The 19472-nt window shown below is 44.8% G+C and overlaps 1 protein-coding gene across 1 annotated transcript in view; it reads left to right on the plus strand.

Annotated features, from left to right (window-relative positions):
* The first annotated feature begins 2447 nt into the window (after window positions 1-2447).
* Window positions 2448-19472, plus strand: part of RBBP8 (RB binding protein 8, endonuclease) — a 2310314-nt gene continuing 2293289 nt past the window's right edge. Inside the window, exon 1 of the mRNA XM_069620894.1 lies at window positions 2448-2648. The gene's annotated coding sequence lies outside the window, so the exon portion shown is untranslated. The remainder of the gene's footprint in view (window positions 2649-19472) is intronic.

Below are 19472 nucleotides of genomic sequence, written 5' to 3' on the forward strand. Positions count from 1 at the left end.
AGTAGTCAACGACCTGCTACATGGAGATAGGGAGCTCCCCCACATCAAGGCCGAGGTTGCAGCCATGCACGATACCGACCCGTGGCAACTGCTATACCAAACTCTTCCGAGACCCCTCCCACCAACAACCATGGTTCATACTATTGTGGTTTGGAAACAGGCGCATAGATTCGTTGGGTGGGGAAATAGTGTAACTGTGGCACAACCCTTGTGGAGAAATTGTAACCTGCCCGAGGTAAAGAAGCTTCAACCATGGTCTCGATGGGTAAGGGCTGGGATTCTGAGAGTTGGGGACATTCTTGAGGAGAGGGACATAGCCTCGTTTGAAACTATACAGCAAAAATTCCAACTCCCGGATACTGAGCGATATCACTATGTACAGCTGGCCCACGCCCTAAGAAACCACATACCGGCAGGTACCAATGTCCCGGACTACACACCAATAGAACGTAATATGTTACCAGCTCTTATCCCCACCAAATGCACCTCCATCCTATACAATGCTATTACATCCTTTGCCACACCGGAACTCACGACCCTGAAAACTAAATGGGAGGCAGATGTAGGGGTGATCGATCCAGAAGACTGGATCCAAGTACTGGATCCTGCACAGGGTCTATTACCCCAGGACGATACTATACAGATGGGAAAGAGCCTTGAATCCGAACTGTCTCCGCTGTGGGGATGAGGAGGGGACCTTCTTCCACACCCTGTGGGCATGCCCCCAAATCCGTACCTTCTGGAGTGAATGCTGTACTGTACTTGGCAATGTCTTGGAGTGCCGCATACCACTAGACCCGAGGATTCTCATTTTGGGGGCGCCGGTTGAGACTGAACTTACTAAATGGGGCAAGCTGCTCCTGAACACAGCAGCAGGACTGATGAAGCGCAACATAGCGCAGAAATGGGGAGCCCCGGAGTCCCCAACGATGGAGCAATGGGCAACAGACATGAACATTTGTGCCACCATAGAACACCGAGTATATACCGCCAGAGGATGCCCTACTAAGGCGGACAAGATATGGGGGAGGTGGGAGGAGATTGGTCCCTAGAACCGGCTGGACCTGGTCATATGCAATAAGAGGGATATGGTCGGAATGCACTAAAACCTGGGGTAATGTTATGAGTGATTGATACATGGTCTATTAATGGTTGTATTTTGGAAGGACATGCTAATCCATGAAAGCTGTTGTTGTGTAGTTTGGAATGTTTAAAACAATAAAAAATGTTTTATCAAAAAAAAAGAAAGTTCTGCGGACACTATGGAGAGAGGAGCGAGACCAAACAAACGGCAGGGAAGCAGAAGGACAGTTGACGGTAATGGACCAGAGCCAACAAGGAGGATGCCACCCGTCCACAAGTTTAACTGATGCACAACAACCGGACCAAAAAGAGGGGTGGCACCAATCCCCCAGACCAACCAATGCAGACAGCCTGGCCCAACAACAGAGGGGGACACAGCCAGTCAGCCCTACCACCCCCGGATCCAGTGGGCCGGCATCACCTGAGGGCGGCGCCAAAGCCTCCAGACAAGCTACGTGATTATGTGCGCTAACAAGGATTCAAGTGAGAGGAGGCATACCTCTCAACTCACATGGTTTTGGCGGAAGTCACCCACCCTGAAAGTAGCTCTCTCACCCGCCAATCTCTCTACCCTTCCATATAAATGAATGGGCTTCCATGCGCTAAAAGCAAAATCAGATGTTTTCATCCGCCATGGGGTGACAAAACGTTGAGAGCTATGGAGGAGGTGCTGTAACAGAGTTGTATATATGCTTGTTTTATTTGGCAATGGGGAAAGAAGAGGGATGTTATGTATACGTCACCATGCGAATGTGGTGACGTAGAGTTAACGCTGTGGCGCAACTTCGGCAACGGAAGGGCAGTTGCAGGCAAACACAGCACCCGTGTGGACGTGTGTTTATGTCACGCATGCACACCCCTCCTATGCCGGCTCCAGGCCCTACCATTACCGGGCTGCAGTGCCGGCAGCACAGCTGAGACCCACATAACACCGTTCTTGTTGTTTCTTTTTTTAATTCTTTTGTAAAATATGAAGCCTCTTTCGAATCAGTGTGCAATCCGAAAAAGTATTTGTCAATAAATTTCTTATTCGCTCTACACTAAGCCACACATGTGCCTCTCCTCAGACGCCTGGTAAATTATTTTGCCGCAGGCTACAACATTTTGCCCCATTTGTTTCTTGGAGTTGACAGAGGCGTGAATCATTCGCTTGTGTATGCAGCTTAGCTGAGCTCAGCAGCAGCATGTCGAGCTGGCCTTTGATGCAGTCTTGTTGGACGGGTTCCTGGTCGACTGGGAAACCGGTTGGACTGGTCTGTTATGCCAACAAATTCTGGTGTGATTCCATGCTGCACAGAGAGCAGAAACCTGCCAGTCCAGTTAAATTAAATGCTCATTGAGTTATCCGTTCCACGCTCTTATGTGTCCGAGTGGGTTCTCAGCACATGAGCAGCTGCACAGCCTACCCTCTTGTGGTCCGGTGTGGTTAATCCTGTACGTGTGGGTTTGTACTGCAGGTTCTTCTGCGATATGTGCGCGTGAGAAAGGAGAGTTTCGGGCCATGGGATGTGAATAAACAGACGTTTCCAAGCAAAAGCAGAGGTTTTGCATTTAAAAGAGAATTGGTAAGTTTTTCTATTCCTTTGTGATTGCGTGCATACTTTTGTGTACATCCTCACACAAGTGATATGTGCCCAAAATGACGGTACTTCATTGGGTTCCTGGTGTTTTGTTTTTATATCTCATGAATTTACATTGTATATTACTTGAGTTAGTCCACTAAAGACTGTAATGGTCCAGTCCACTCCGCAGCATGTTGTTTAGTAGTGTGTTGTGTCTTTGAGCCCGCCATTTCGATTTTAACGTTTCAAAGTTTTTGCTAAAAAGTAGGACAACCCTCATTACGGGTTGTGCAGATTACCAAAGGAGAGTAGTTGTACTCGAACAAGCTAAACAATGCAAGGGCTAGGGGTAGGCAGCGCTGTGTGAAGCGGGGTGCGAGTGGGAAGACAGGAAGCCAGGTAGTAGAAGCAGGAAGTCAGGCTGTGCTGTGCGGGTATGCATATCCTCAGCCGACTGTAGTCGAGTTAAAGGCGGTGATACAAAAAGGCAAAGGTAAGTCCTTTGGGAAAGAAAGTGAGGGTGGGCAAGGCATGGAAAGAATTTGCTTCTGCTCCACTAATGTACTGTAAAGGTCTATCAGCCTGGGAAGATAACTCAATTAAGCAGTATCTGCTAAGGAAATAATAATTCTCGGATTTGAAATAGTGCAACAGGACTATGTCGAGTAGGAATGCGCACACAAAGGACACTTCAGTAGCGGGAGCTCATGCTCAGGCATCAAACAGGCTGGTCACTGGTTAACCCCTTGATGCCAAGTCATTTAACCTGAGCCTAGAGGAACAAAGACATGTTTTGTCAAGCTTCTCCAAAATGGGAAGCAATTTGGCGCACCTTTCACATCTTGCGTCATAATAATAATTTCCCTCTCAGCAAAAAGCTCGGGAAAAAGTCAGCGTTTGAGTGGCATTTGTGTGGCGAAGCCTGCCAATACCGTCAAACTACAGTAAAGTGCTTCAAATAGACTTATATACAACATTTGCGTGCCCCCATTGAAGTCAACGCAAGTGCTCCTGTTTTTGCAGGGTGAGGAAAGTTTGCCAGGGTGATGTCATCCCATTGGAATGTATGTGTTTGGCCTCTTTTCTATAGTAATGTTTGGTGCAAGGACCTATTAGAGAATATCTATAACACTGCACAAGACAAAAAGGAAGATCTTTCTGGAATCATTCTGGAGTCATCCATGGCTAGTTCAGGGAGATCATCTGAAACCATCCTGAAGTATGTGTATAGACCGAAATATTTAAATGAGAGGACTCTAGAGTTACCACAGAAACTACTCCAGGTTGAGTTCTGATTACTTACAGTGATGATCCTGGATTACTCCGTGACAACTTCAGGATGGGTGGGGATTACTCCAGGATGACCCCCATGAAAACTTCAGGATGGGTGGGGGATTACTCCAGGAGGAACACATGACAACTTCAGGATGGGTGGGGATTACTCCAGGATGACCCCCATGACAACTTCCGGATGGGTGGGGGATGACTCCAGGATGACCCCATGACAACTTCAGGATGGGTTTGGAATTGTGAATGATTATTGCAGACAACTTCAGGAGAAGTTATTTCATGATGCTTCCAAAAGATTTAGGAAAAAGGTTTTGAATAACCCAGGATGTATCACTTGTGTGTAAAACAGGTGTTATTACTATAGGGTGAGTTTAGTGTACTGGACATTTGCAGCTGTCACTATCCATCTTTGCCTTCTATACTAGAGAACTGAAATGTTGTTAACTAAGTTAGCCGATTTAGTATACAAAACTACAAATCCACCCCACGATGTCACAAACCAACCTGTAAACACCCTCATTTCAGTTCTAACCTCTAGCGTACATGGCATCACACCCAATAAACCTCCACAATTACAAATCACTGCACTAAAATACGCACTTTCAGTGACTTAAATAGAAGGTCTACCTGCATGACAGACTGCTGACAGTCACTTCACCCAATATCACTATGAACAGCTAACAATCAATTTGCCCATTCACCACACCCAAAAGAAAAAGCTGACCACAGCAGAAATCATAGACAATTTATTTCTTTGAATGCATATATACAATACCCAATAGCACAAAAACATGTACAATTTACAAGTTGGCCTAACCTACACATTCATCAAATCAACTATATAGTTATACAGACAAGAGCAGTTGCATCTTCATTCTAACACAGCAGCATGTGAGCACCAATTACGTTAGTAGCAGGGGCTGACGTAGCAACCAAACTTGGGTTGTGGGAATGTTCCAATTCCATTGTTTTTAAAGACCATAATCTGAATGATTGAGCAGGTTTGTGGGAACGTGTAGGTATCACTTGACTGTGTAAACAGGCATGACCGTCATACTGTAAAAAGCACGCACCGTTGAGAAGATGTGGTGATAGAGTTGAGCTTGTCTAATTAGATCTGTCCAACAAAACCTTTGTAGAAGACAATTGACTGTTATTTGATAGCGCAATATTTTGTAGGTGTTGCACAGCTACATCTTTGGGAACTGTAACATTACACAGAGACATCTTCCGATTTACTGTTCTGTCTTTCAATTGTCCCGGCGGGTCCTGAGGCAGGAATGTAGGAGGAATGACGAACACTAGCCATCCCTGCCAAAAGACTTGGGTTTTCCAGCTTTTGTGACATAAACTGAACAGCCATTACTAGGTTTGGGAATAGTCGGTTTCCACCCATCAGCTTTTACAATATAATTCTCTTTGTTTTCTTTTGTTTCTTTCAGTGCATCGCAACACTCTAGGTTTTCCAGTGCTTCCTAGATTCCACCAGTAGCTGCTTTTTCTCCTCTGCCTTTCTTTTTAAAGCACAAAATTAGTACTTCTGCATCACAATAGGTTTTAATTATTTTGTTAAATGTTTTCTGTGTCTTAACACACTGTTTCTTGCCTGCGGGTATGAAAAAGGCAAGTTAAAACTTCAAAATGTGACTATCAATAAAACAGACTTTCTGCTTGAGCTGTACACTGGGGTAAGCAGCTCCCCTTAAGCTTGATCCTATACGTCTCCTTAGTTTCATTTTTGCTTATTCTTGCGCACCTTGGGACGCTTTCCCTCCCTCCCCATGCAGCTACCCACAACTCAGTCTAGCTGCACACATACTCTGACCTGGACTACCGTCCACGAGGGTGCTTAACCCATAGCGCTTTGAGATCATACCAATGGTAAAAGGCGATCTACAAATGCTGATTAACATAAGAAAAATCATGTAGACCATGTATACTTTAGAGAGCTACTCTAGAGTTAAGAGATGCTGTAAGAGAGTGGTGGGCATTGTGCATCACTTATCTGTATGTGTGAAAAGAGATTGCCTCCACATAGGGACGTCAGATGTACCATCATCAAGCCATTTACATTAACTTCACCAGGAATTGCCAAAGGCTCAAATTGCCCATCCTTTCAAATACACATAATTGTCGGAATAAAAGAAAAGCAAATTAAAGAGTGCCATGATTTGAATTATTGCCCAAAAAAGGAGTACATTTGGTATGCTCCAAGTATTTGCAAGACTTTCACCCATTGTTTCACACCTAGTTCCATCTGCTCGCTAATAAAACTAGAGGTGGGTGTTCTGGAGAGGCAATACATTCTTAACTGCAGAGCTCTTGTACCTAAAATGCTGCAGAGTCACTATGTGTATGTCCTTTAAAAAGACAAGCACCCGTTTCAGTTTCTTAAATGTAAATATCAATCGTAGCGAGTCCCAGCTTGCGGATAGCAACATGTACAGGAAATCATAGGGACCGGACATAAGAGGGTATGCAGGGACAGAACCCATGACCAAAGTGATCTTTACTGGGGGAATAAAAAGTTAATATTACACCTTAGCAGGCAGGCCTTTGCTAACATGAGCCAGGCACTATCCTCCAGAAGGGTCAGAGGCCCTCCCCCAATAAGCATCGCTACTGTGCCATAAATTATGCACTACAGCTGAAATAGTGCAGCACTCATGAGCAGTGGAAAAATCATGCAAAAAAGTAAACCAAGCCATGGGTAAATTTTGCAAAGGCATGGTTTCTCACACATGCACCACAGCCTAATACATGGAGATAGCTTATTACTTTGAGGGTCGGGTGCACCTATCTGAGGAAAGCATGGACCTATTCATGTGGAACATTGTGGGGGCATTGGAGCAGCAGCAGCGTTATATGCAGAGAGGGGCAGCCAGTAGAAGCATGTGTACCCTACTTGGCGACGGTATGGAAGCAATAAGATTCATCAGTAGAACAGTCATTTGGCATCATTATAACCTTGCCAGTCCGGAAACAACGGTGAAGGTAAGCTTACCGGTACTGTATTTTCCGGACCGGCAAAGTAAAGGTCTGACTGCCGGAGCCGCTGTGCCCGACAGGTCTGACCTTGCCAGGCACAGCGGCCACTGTAGGCAGACTGTCATGGAAGCACTGACAGCGTTAGCAACAGTGCTGGTGCTTCCGTGGTCCCCATTCCGATAGAGTCCCATACAACTCTATGGGAATGGAGACTTACAATTTGCCAGCGCCTGACTTCCTGGACCGCCGGGGTTGGAATCCCCTTGTGTAACCGGGAAGTCAGGTGCCAGTAAATTATTCTGAGTCCGGCGGCAACCCTCCGGTAGCACCGGCAGGGTTACCGCCGGATTCGGAATGAGACCCATTGTGTGGGAAAAGAAAGGGAAGGAATCGTCCCACCCACAAAAAGGGGGCCTCTGTATGCTGAACAGATAGGGTGCCTTAAGGCAGTGGTCTTCAAACTAGGGGCCTAAAGGATGCCCAGGGGGGGTTTATGGGAGGAAGCGAAGATGGTTTATGGTGACTGTTTTTAATAGAAAATATAAGCGCTTGGGGTGTGCAGGGGTGCCGCCCAGGGTCAGCCGGGGGGGGGTCAAGACCCCCCCATCGGCCACCCTGCAAAAAAGCAAGCAAGTACTGCCCGTCGTCAAATCTCTGGGTTCCCTTTAATGTTTTAAACCACCAAAGCTAAACAAAACCGTACGAACGATTTTCATTTGGGTTCAACGTATATGCCACTGAAAGAGGAGTAACATATTCACTGTTGCGTGGCCGTTCTGGCTGGCTGTTTACTAGTGCAAAAAAAATAGAGAAAGCTGATATTGAACTATGATGGCTGCTTATAACGCAAATGCACGTCCATTGCTTTTCAAAGTCGGAAGATCAGATTAGAGGCCTGTGTCTAGAAGTGAAGCTGCAAATACAATATGACAGCAGTTTACACTGTTTAAGGTTGTTCGAACTCCAGGTTTGTTTTCTTTAAATTCTAACAGATTATTACATTATTTATAGAAAATAAAAGCTTCTCTTTTTTTGCAGAGGTTTTACAATCCCCTTCTTCCTCTTTGACACAGCCCAGGGAATGCATGTTAAAACGACCGGAGAAAGATATTTTTTTTGCATTCCTTAAAACGCATTAAAAACAGATGAAAGTGGGTTTTGCATCTGAATGCCGCAGTGAAAGCGTTACTTGATATCTGGGCCCTGGGTTCAGTGCGGACTTCCTAGCACTTGCGCAACCTCAGTTCCAGCCCGCAGGCATTAGGCTGCAACAGAGATCCCTACATGTAGAGCCCAAGTACCGGTGCACCTAGCGCTGGAGTATTCGAAATCTGAAAAATAAAGTTAGTGGCATAGGGAAAAGCCTAGGCACTGACCTGTTCTCATCACAAAACCTCCCCCAGGAAGACGGTGATCTCTACTGCAGTCAGTCAGCAAGAGTCATGCGTATACGGCAGCCGATTCAGATGGTGTACCTATAACATGAACCAGCACCGTAGACGGCAGCCTTTCTTGGGACCCATCGTCCTCTCCCTTCTTTCTGCGTGTTACCATCAGTGCCCACAGCTCGAGTGAGTGCTACCATCAGTGTTCATAGCTCACGTGCCTACTAGTATCAACCTTTCAAGCTCAATGGAATTATTTCACCCCTGCTACTCAAGCCTTGAAACTCATTCTGCTGCTGGTGGAGAGTGAAACCCTGACCCTTTGCACCATTAGTATCAGTAGGCACAGTATTTTCCCGCCTCCAGTCCTGCGCCTATGCCGTTATCGGGCACCAAGCCCCAGCCAGCGCCAAAATAAACTGGACAATACGTCTCTTTTGTCGTTCAGCAGCATAGCCTTTCTTATGCAGGATGATGAATTTCAAACTGAAAGACCACCAGTCATCTTGCAAATCTGTGACAGTTAAAGCCAGCAACACAATAAAGCACCATTTGAAATATTTGTTCATACCCATAATGTCTAATAGCTTCATTTGCTAAAAAGTAAAGTTTGCGTTGATGTCCTCAGTTGAATGGTCTTAAAACCATGCATAGCACACTGGAGGTTTGTGACGAATCGCCAAACCTTAGTGAGTTTACTACACAACTGCTTTTATTGTGAGTCTTAAAGCGCTGAAAATAAAGTGGGCAAATAGTTTGCCTTTTGCATCTTATAGTTTTCTATTCAGGAAGAGAAAAAAAGGTACTGTGATATTAGCTCAACATGCTGTTATAATGATTTACATGTTGTCATGATGTTTTATTATGCAATTTGTGTATTTTGAAAGTAAACTGTATAAGACAGTATTATTGTAGGCCTCGACTCCCAAAACATTATTACTTCTTGCAAATAAAGTGTGGAAGAAGGTGGTCGTGCCTAAATTGGAGAGTGTGTGAAAATCCCTGCTTCGCTGTTTAGCATAAGCGTGTGATCCTGGGCAAATAATGCAATCTCACCCTGACTTCAACTGCACACATTGGAGTGCTTATCAGTGATTATGCTTCACCCTTACAATAGGACAGCTTTAATACGTGTAGGCACACATTGGTGGACCCTGGTTATCCTCTGCTAGTGGCTCCAATACTGTCACATATCATGCTGCACTGGCCCTCCTCCAGTCTTCAATCACTTGATTTGACAGGCAGTCTCACCAGCCAGTTAGTGCACCAGAGTTTCTAGTATAGCAGACTAACTGTGGTTTAACCAACATTACATTTTCTCCCCCGTTGCTCCCAGTCACTGAAGTTGCTTTGCCGTCCAGAGTACTGCCCCACACTCTGCAATGTCCTGTTATGCTATGATATTGAATCTTTCATTGCACACCATCTATCATTTTCACACTTTCTATGAGCTTCAGGATCTGCAAGTAATAGGGTAGGGGGCTAATGCAATAGCAGAGGAATCAGGCCAAGATTGCTTTGTTACAACATTGATGTTTGCAGATCTTAAAAGATATGGCTCTGTATGGTGAACGTTTCAGATATTTTGTCAGCTGTGTGGAGCACTGGTTATGTGCGTTTCAGGTAGCTAAGGTACTTGTTTGTATGATTGACAGAAAATTGAAGCGTTTTGCTTCTTGTTTTTGCCACCTACTCACCAGAGAGCCAATGACCAAAGGAGGGATGGACCAAAGGTTCACCTGCAAGGGAGCCAAGGACCAGAGGAGAGTTCACCAGAGCAGCCAAGGACCAGAAGGGCAACTGACCAGAAAGGTTCACTTTTACCTTAGTTTTACTTCATTCTATTTTTAATTTTTGCTGTAAACTGATACTATTGAACTGGAGTACAATTAGGAAGGACAGGACAGGACTTGTGAGGAGGGACACTTGAGGGCCTTTTATTTACCAGCCCACTGACTTCCCATGGCCATGCTAATTCCCATGGCCAATCCCACCCACTATCCGAAGAGTAAGAGTATTCCTAAAAAAGTCCAACTTTTGAACTGCCTGGGTTTTTTATGCACACTTGCAGGTAGTGACTTTACTTGGGTTGTGTTCTCAGTGAAACAGATATAGTAAAGGAAAGGTGTGTTGCTCATACTTACAAGTAACATTCTGAAAACTAAATTGGGGATAGCAGAAGAGCTGCTATTTCAGAAACTGAAAATAAGCCTTTTTTGTAGATCCTCATCTTAACATCAACCTGACTTCCCTAAGATTCTTTTGTGGAGACCAATGCGTTAAGAAAATGTACGACTGGGTGCATTCCCATCATAAATGCAGTCCAATGGCAAGATACATCTAGTATTCTATGCCTACATAAGTCAAACCCTGCTGAGTGTACCATATTCGATAGATATGTTAGCAATTAAAAACTTGTGAGTGAGGATTTAGAGGATTCTCTGGCTATGATATGATATTTTATTTGTATCGTGCTCATACACAAGTGTTTCAGAGCGCAAGGGAGGGGGGAACAAGGGAAAACAAAACAGCTATCTCACTAGGCCCAGTGAGAACGCGCAAGTGCAGGGGAAGGCAAGTGGGGAAAGTGTAAGGGAGAGGGGAAAAGTAGAAAGTGCTGAGCAAGGGGTACAACAATACAAAAGGTAGTGCAGCCAGCAAGGTGGCAAGTGCAGGTTTTGAGCGCAGACAAGGGGTGTCTGGTAAGTGCAGGTAAGAGGAGTGTAGGGTAACAGATACAGACACAAATGCAGGTGCTGGCATGGGCAGTGCCGGTGAGTGGCTGGGTGGGCATGGACCTGGACCCGAAATCAGTGGGAAAACCAGGTGCATTGTGCCAAAGCAGACAAATCAGCAGGGGAGAGGGGAAGTGAAGGTAGAAGCAAAGAGGAATGTCTTGAGGTTCTTCAGGAACTGGAGATGGTTCTCTTCAAGTTTCAGAGTGGCAGGGAGGCTGTTCCAGAGGGAGGCCCCTGCTGAGGAAAGAGATCTGCCACCAATCCGTTGCTTGGAGAAGCAACAGACCCTGAGGGAGTTGGAGGTGGAGGAGCGAAGAGCTTGAGTAGGAAGGTATTTACGGAGGGAAAGTTGAAGGTATTTTGAACACATTCCCCAGAAAGCCCTGTGGACAATGCAAAGGTTCTTGAATTTAATCCTTGCAGCCACTGGGAGCCAATGAAGAGATTTCAGGGCCAGAGAGATACGATCCCAGGGCTTGAGGCCGAGGACAAGTCTCGCACAAACAGGATTGTGGAACTCAAAATGTTAACCATACTGGTGTTAGTCTATGCGCATCAAATACATTAATTAGTTAACAGTTAAATAATAAATGGAACTATATCAATATGCAATTCCTTAGCTCTCATATATACATAGTTTTCAACTTGACTATACACTACATCAGCATAATAGATTTCCTGAAATTCAGTTATGTGTTTGTTTTGGTGTGGCACCCCAAGATTTCCTGTGGCCTCATCAGGCCACACCTATAAAAAAATTCTGGGGCGCCACTGGGGGTGTGTGGGGGGGGGCACGGAAACTATATTTGTACTCAAGACCACTGCCTTAAGGGAATAAAATGAGCTCCAACTTTCAAATAGCAAAGCAATTCACATCCAGGTCACAAAACTCCTGCTACCGCGCCAGTCCTCTCTTACACAAGGCTGCTGAAAAATCCGGAAAAGAAAGAAAATGGCTCCAACCTCCACAAACATTGAACAAGAATGAACTGGTCCCATCATTATTGACCAAAAGAATTGAAGAAAAAAAAAGACATCATCATAAAAAGCATTCACCCCAGATCATCATGAACAATGATCAAAAAATATATTTTCAAATTAATGACATAGTGCTCACAATTAGCCCTGGCAAGCGTTCAATAAATAAGTTATAAAGTTTACAGGCACACTATCTTCTATTAACTACTGAGGTACAATGGTACAATGGTTGGAAAAAACAAACAGGACATTATTATAACTAGAACATGCAGTAATCTGTCTGAGTCCCTGAAACTTACATTTGTAATTATTAAATCCTGTAGCAATTTCCCCAAAGTGTTGAACATAAACTTAACGGAGATGGAGGAGAGCATGAGTCATGGAGGGAATTAGAACACTGGCACAACTTCACCCTACTGTGAACTGAAAAGGCAATGGAAAAAATCAACTGGGGTAAACAAGCTCTCTATATGTTCTTTAAAATAAATGGCGTAATAGCAATACAACAGCTCTGCCTCACAGGCAAAATGCATCTCTGACTTCCAGCAGTGAAAATGTTTTATTCAGAAGCATTACAATACAAAATGACAGTCTTTGAATGCCTGGCAGCTTGCTTTTTATGGGGGGCAGCTTTACAGAAACTCTTTAGGGGTGCTTTGACCTTGACCTTAACATGAGAACAGAGTACCTGTCCAGTACACCTTCGACATTACACACATCTCAAAATTATATATATAGTGTAAAAAATGTTCCCCAGCTTGAACAAGGTGGAAAATGGTGGAGCTGGGGGGCACGAGGGGTCGGGACTCTCTTTTAATGGAAATCTCTCAGGTTCTGGGCAATTAATGGATGTCACTTAAAGAGTGCCGTTACGTATTACGATAGCAATTAGATTCTTCACCCTTTTTTTCTAAATAAAAAAAACATGTTCTTTATAACAAGATAGTCACCCTACAGCAGTGGTCTTCAAACCTTTTTGACCCCAAGCCCCCGCCCTAAGAAAAATGTACCTGGCTTGGGCCCAAAATGTACCTGGCTTGGGCCCCCTATACACATGGACTTCAAAATGTTTGGATTAGAGGACACACATTTGTAAAAGCAGCATTTCAAATCTTTTGCTACAATACAGAGGACTTGACTAAAAGTAGTGTTGGATATGTATTTCCCACAAAAGAAAACAGCCAATATTGCTGTCCTACAGTAACACGTGACATGCAACTGATGTAACAATGTGTTTCTTAATTACAACAAACTTTGAGATTACTATCATAGCAGTCACTTGTAAGTTGGACAGTGGCATATTGGAGAACTAGTGTAAAGGGTGGGCCTGTCTTTCAGCAGCCAGCCTGTCACTATTGGGTTCACTTTTTGCAATAGCCAACCGCAGGTTTTCTCCCCCCTCCAGCTTTGACCGATATTTAGTCTTTAGGGCTGCAAGTGCTGAGAATCCAATCTCGCAAAGGTACACAGTGATGACAAGTAACAGTACACTGACTGCACATTTGGATAAAGTTGAAAACTATGCAGACACATTTTGCCAAAATCTACACAAATACCATTTTTTGAATTGGCTCTCCAGTAGGCAGTCACTTTGAAGCTCCATTAGTTCCTCCTGTAGGTGTATTGGAAGGTGGAACCCTACGTCTGCTAGGAATGGCTGAACCACTGAGTCATTGACGATAAAATTGTACTCTGGAAAGTACTTTGAGACTGGTTCTGAGATGGTTTCCTATTAGTTCAGCAACACATGAAACATCATACTCCCTCTCCTCAAGAGCATCTGCTAATAATGGAAATGCATCAGCAATGTCAACATCATCCCTTTTTCTCCAAAGATCCAGCTTCTCTTAAATGCTGATATTTTTTGCGTTCATAGCAAATTATGTTGTTTCTGCGCCTTGCAGGGAGAGGTTTAGAAAATGAAGCTTTTCAAAGCTGTCGCCATGGTAAGCTAACAGTACGAGCCAGCCTGAATCACAGAGGATCTTCTTCCGTCTGGTCTAAATCCAGGAGAAAGTGTCTCGCTTCGTTCCTGAGTTCATAAGTGCGATTTAAAACCTTTCCCCTCAAGAGCCACCTGACCCCCGTTGAAACAACAAAGCATCATGTTCACCTCCCATTTCTGCACATAATGTGGCAAACGAACAGGCTCTTGTGAGGTGCATCTTAATAAAATGCACAATCTTTACAGCAGAAGTCAGCACCTCTGTGAGTTCATTCCCCATATTGCGCACATGCAAAGCTTTGCGGTGTATCATGCAGTGTGTCTATAATATATGTGGAGCTACTGCCAATCCTTTTGCTTTTAACCCAGCTCTACCACCACACATTACATAAAGGAGCACCATCCGTGCAAATACCAACACACGCTTGGTTTACAAAATAAGAAATCCTCCAATATTTCTTTTCCATGGAGTACCATCACATAAGCAATCAAATGAGATTATTATGAAATGTCAGTGGCCTCGTACAACTGTAGGGCAAACTGACTGTGTTTCAAGCACAATATCAATTCTATACTGATATCAGAGCACAGGTCAGTGATGCGGTGGAAAATTGTGGTGCCAGACATAGGGATACGTTTCCTTTCTCTGCTGCACCGTCACCAAGCATTACCTGGTTGAGAGCGAGAATTGTTGGCAGAATCACTTTCTCAGCATCTGTAAAAGGCTTTTTGGTTTTGCCCAGATAGTATGCAATAGGGTAAGAAGCTTCCGAGCATTTACACGTACTGAGGCCACATTTGTAACAGTGCCGTTTTGCCTTTTTATGCCTTGCAGCTGGCGTACAAAGAAATCCCTGGTCTTTTTTGCTAAATCGGCATATTTTGTTTCCTAATGCCGCCTTAATTGTGTTGGCTTCAGGCTGTCATTTGCTAATGTAGCGCCACAAAACACACACTGCGGCTTAACTTCTCCAGTAACTGTGATCCATGTGAACCCAAAGTCCAAATAAGAGACATCATATTTCTGTGTTTTTGCATTCCTTTTGTTTGTTTCCACCTTTCCTGCTTTTTGTTTGTGATTCCTACTATCTTTGGGCACTAGAAAACAATACTGTTCTATCTGATATTCTTGTATTTTAAAGCCCGAACGCAAAAAGAGCTGTTTTTTTAAATCAATCTTTTTTGACCATCGGTACAGTCAAAAAGATCTTTTCACTTAGCACCAACGATCCAAAAAGGAGCCTGAATCTGTGAAAACATTGCAAACCACGACTTAAGTGTATGTCACGTTTTTTTATTTAGGTGTGGTCCTGGGCTAGGCCACAGATTGGCGGCGAAAACCACACAAGGATGCACATTGAACAGGGCCGATATAAACCTTCAGCAATTCTACTCAACCATTGGTACAAAGGGAAAATAAATCCTTACCTGCCTGTGTGACTGGGTCAAGTGCTTGACTGGATTTTGCTTGCTTGGACACAGGTGGTTAGGTTGATACACTGACGCTTGGAGTGATGCTGCTGCAATGAAAACGAATGGTTAGTCAAGGATACATGGGTCTACCGGAGACTTCAAAATTAAGATTAGATGAGCAGGGGCTAAAACCAGCTCTTTGGTGTTAGGCATCAGCTAGTAAGCAGGGCCCTACACTGGGAAACTAGGAGAGAGTATGCAGTGCACTAAATGCAACTTCGACATGAAACGTGAACTTTCAGTACAGCCCCCCCAAACTGGACATAAGAAAGGAACAGCCACAAAAATATCCCTAATTGTGACTCCTAACTATACCTTTAAAATTGTCCCACCTTCACCCACAGCAAAATATAGTCATTTTAAAAAAAGGCATCCTTACCATCGGCAAGTCCTACCACAGATGTCAGGATTTTTGATGGTGCCACTGCTGTTGGAGACTTCGCTGTCCTAAATGGGATGATGGAGCCAATTTGTGTTCCTGCAGTTGAAAAAGTACAATAAATAAATATCATAGACATACAAGATTGACCTTAACAATATTTGCGCACTAGACAGCCAGTCAGCGCACATCCTCCCCCGCACACAAAAGGGACCTAAGGTGTAGAGTCCTACCGGGAAATCTCCAAAGTTGCCCATAGACCAGTTCACCACAGCTGGCAGAGAGAATAGAGCAGTCAGAGCACATACCTGAAAACATGACTCATACTCAGTCACAAATACAAAAAATATAGAGAGCGAGAGAAAGAGAGCATCAGCTGGTTATATTTTACCCTTTCTATTCCCTGCCTAGAAAAGATCAGAAGTCCGGCCGCTGGCATTCCAATCATTCATCTACATATCTTACATAGAATCCGACACAGTGCTGCTTAACCCACCACGCTAACTTTTGGAAACATCGAGTAATAGCCATTTAGCTTTTACTGCAGTTGGGTGAGAGCGCTGAAGTAGAAGCAGATTCTGCCGCGGCTGCCGTGCCAGACAAGAGGGCCCCTGCGTTCTCTGCAACATATGGTGCCCCATACAGGCGAAGGCCTGGCACCCACAGCAGGAAGATATACATGAATTCCCCTTTAAATCACTTCTATGGCAGTGGTGCACCCAAAGTACTATTGGTAATGCAATGATTTTTAGTACATCAAGGGGTGCATAGACTCGCTCTGTAGTAGATGGCTATCGGGGTAACTCAGCAGGTTGTCAAACCGTTGCTGAGATGTTATATATGCAAAACTTGTTAATCAAATGACTTTTTGCAATTACAAATAAAAAAGGAAGCGCTATAAAATCTGATCAGGGGATGGGTTGGGCTGGGCGATGGGTTGGAGTATTTCTGCCTCTGTAGTGAAAATCAAATGTTGGCACCCATGAACTGTTGGGAAGGGGGCAGCCCTGCCCCACTCTCCTAGGCGCTTTAGAGTGAGGCGAGACGCATTCAAAGCACTATGATGGGCAAAGGGGGTAGTGGGAACAGTGAGAGGGACGCCTTCCCGTTTAACAGGGCCCTACTTCAGTATAACCAAATATAGTTTAACTACATAGTACAGTATAAGGCGCGAGCGGCATCGCTATTCTGTGTAGATATTAGTAATCATAGACAGAAGGGAAGGCCTGCACGGTAAATGCAGCATTGCATGCACCAGGCCCAAATTCGCGAGACCACAGACATCACCAGCCATGTCGAGCTCCCATAAGGACAGCTCACACCACCAACCGCCACAACATCTATTCATTGTTCCAAAAGTGTTGCAAAGATGTGTTTTTCACCCAAGAGGAATGTGCCCTACAAGGTCGCGATCAGAGACCGGCACCTGGTGTGCATGTTATCTCACACTGGCCAAAGCATGACCCGGCTCACTTCCGGGTGACCACGAATTATAGCCCATATAACTGACTAAACCCCAAGACCCCTGAATTCCATGGCACCAGGTGCCCTTTGACCACCAACCCCAAAGTAACAAATCTTGAAACGTTCAAAAGGGGGCAGACAGGGCATATCGGCAAAGTGACAATCGTGTGATTTGTATTGCGATGTGCTGGGAGGGATACATTATAGTTAAAAACGAGGGTGGAGCCGGATGGCAGTGAGTGAAATGTGTGTGTGAAATGTTAGAATGCCCCAGGACCTCCTTTGTGTCATCTTAAGGCCTGCCAGTGCACAGTATGAGTGATAAAACAAGCTGTATAGTAGGAGTATAATTAATTTGTTTTCTGACCTTCGACTTGAGAAGATGAGCCCTGCAGCACCCACGTGCTAGAAGACGGACGGACTGAGCTGGGACCAATAAACTGCCATCCCTTATGGATAAAGGTGGTACATGTATAGGGTCCATCCAATCAGCCGCGCAGGTTTTTACTGTATGTTATTGCGTCATCATGATGCTATGTACCTTTAAAGGTTTCTGCTTGTACCTCTTTTTGGCAGAACTCTTAGCAGCTGAGTTCTTTGCTGTTGCTCTCATCTGCTTCTTATCCTTACAAGATCGACTTGGGTCTTTCTTCCCTAGTGGATTGTATTCTCTCTGGTATGGGCGTTCAGGGGCGTGCCTTCAATTTGGACCCCGATGGGATCCCAGTGCAGAGGCTTACAGCCCGCTTCTCCAGAAGGAGCCACGGCCACCTACAGCGACCGGCCCAGAAAAAATTGTGTTTCAAGTGGTTTAGCAGGAGCCATTTTAAGGAAAGTCCTCTTTGCTCTTTGATGCGAGCGCGGCTCAGAGGAGAGTGCAGGCTAGTGTTGGAACCCTGTGACGGAGGAGTTCGGGTGAGCACGCAGATGTGAGTAGACTCTTGTAAGAGATAACAAGTAGGGTACGGATGCATGGGCAAGTGTGAAAGGTGTGAGTATGTGGAGTGCGAGGTCATTGAAGTGATGTGGATGAGGTCAGGGTTATTTGTTGTTAAAATTTGTATTATGAATGGAGTGTTTTGGTGATGTATTATAAGGTAAGGCAAAGGTATGGCAGGGAACACCTCCTCGGAAGGGGAGGAAAGGTGGTACCACAATGCAGTACAATATTTAACGGAGGTATATGGAAATAAAAAGTAGTGGTCCCGTATAGGTAGTCGGTCTGGAACAAGTAGGGGTTGTTAATTTAGCGTGTTGTTTTAATTAATGGTGGTTGTGTTTTTGGGGTGAAAAACAGACTCTACAAGGGGCGGTAATTGTGTGTGTCGCCATGTGGTGCTGACGATTTTGTGGAGTGGTGTGTGTGCATATGGAAGTGTGAGAGAGAAGGGTGGGGGTTCATTTTCTTGTTTTGTTGTTACAAGCAAGCAGCAGCCTGTGTGGCGCTTTATAGGTACCTTGTGGGGTCAGTAAGAGACAGACGTCACCAGTATGAGGGGGGCACCAATAGAACATATGTATAAGGCCCTGCCACTGTATCATGACAGGGTGGAGAAATATCATAAGCAGTGGATTGCTTGGAGAGAATGTGGAGGAAGAGGATACTGATCTGTTTACTGAGGATCAGAGTGAAGGAGAAGGGAGGGGTGAGGAGGCGGCTGAAGACAGTAGATCTATGGGTGGAGGGCAGATTGAGGAACAGGGCCGGCCGGATGGCATTATTAAAGAGAAGGAGTTGTGAAGAAGGGTGTGGGAAGTAGAGCAAAGATGCAGAAGCCCCTCATACATAAGGGGGTGGGGAGGACACAGTATGTGCCCAGGCCCCAAATGGATAAGAATAATTTAATTAAGGTACTGCCGCAGCTCACAGCGGGGTTGAGCAGAACAAGTGGATATACAAATTTGAAAGGGAAAGAGTAGTGGTGCCCTTGGCAGTAGGGGATCTCAAGAGCCTGCTGGTGGCCATAATTGGTGGCCAGGCTGGGAATGTGTGGGTTAAGGCCGGTTTCCCGGGAGTAAACCTGGGGGATGGTGCCCATGATGGAGCATCATTTAATGGAGTTAGGGCAATAGGATGTGACGCACTTCGAAAGGCCTTCCCGGTTACCCCTGATTTACAGTCGTTGATGCAGTATACTATGGGGTATGATGAGGACCCAGCTAGATTTATTATTAAAATGCAAGAGA

Source organism: Ambystoma mexicanum, chromosome 5q (genome assembly GCF_040938575.1).
Source record: "Ambystoma mexicanum isolate Mex_15411 chromosome 5q, UKY_AmexF1_1, whole genome shotgun sequence".
NCBI classification, from domain to species: Eukaryota; Metazoa; Chordata; class Amphibia; order Caudata; family Ambystomatidae; genus Ambystoma; species Ambystoma mexicanum.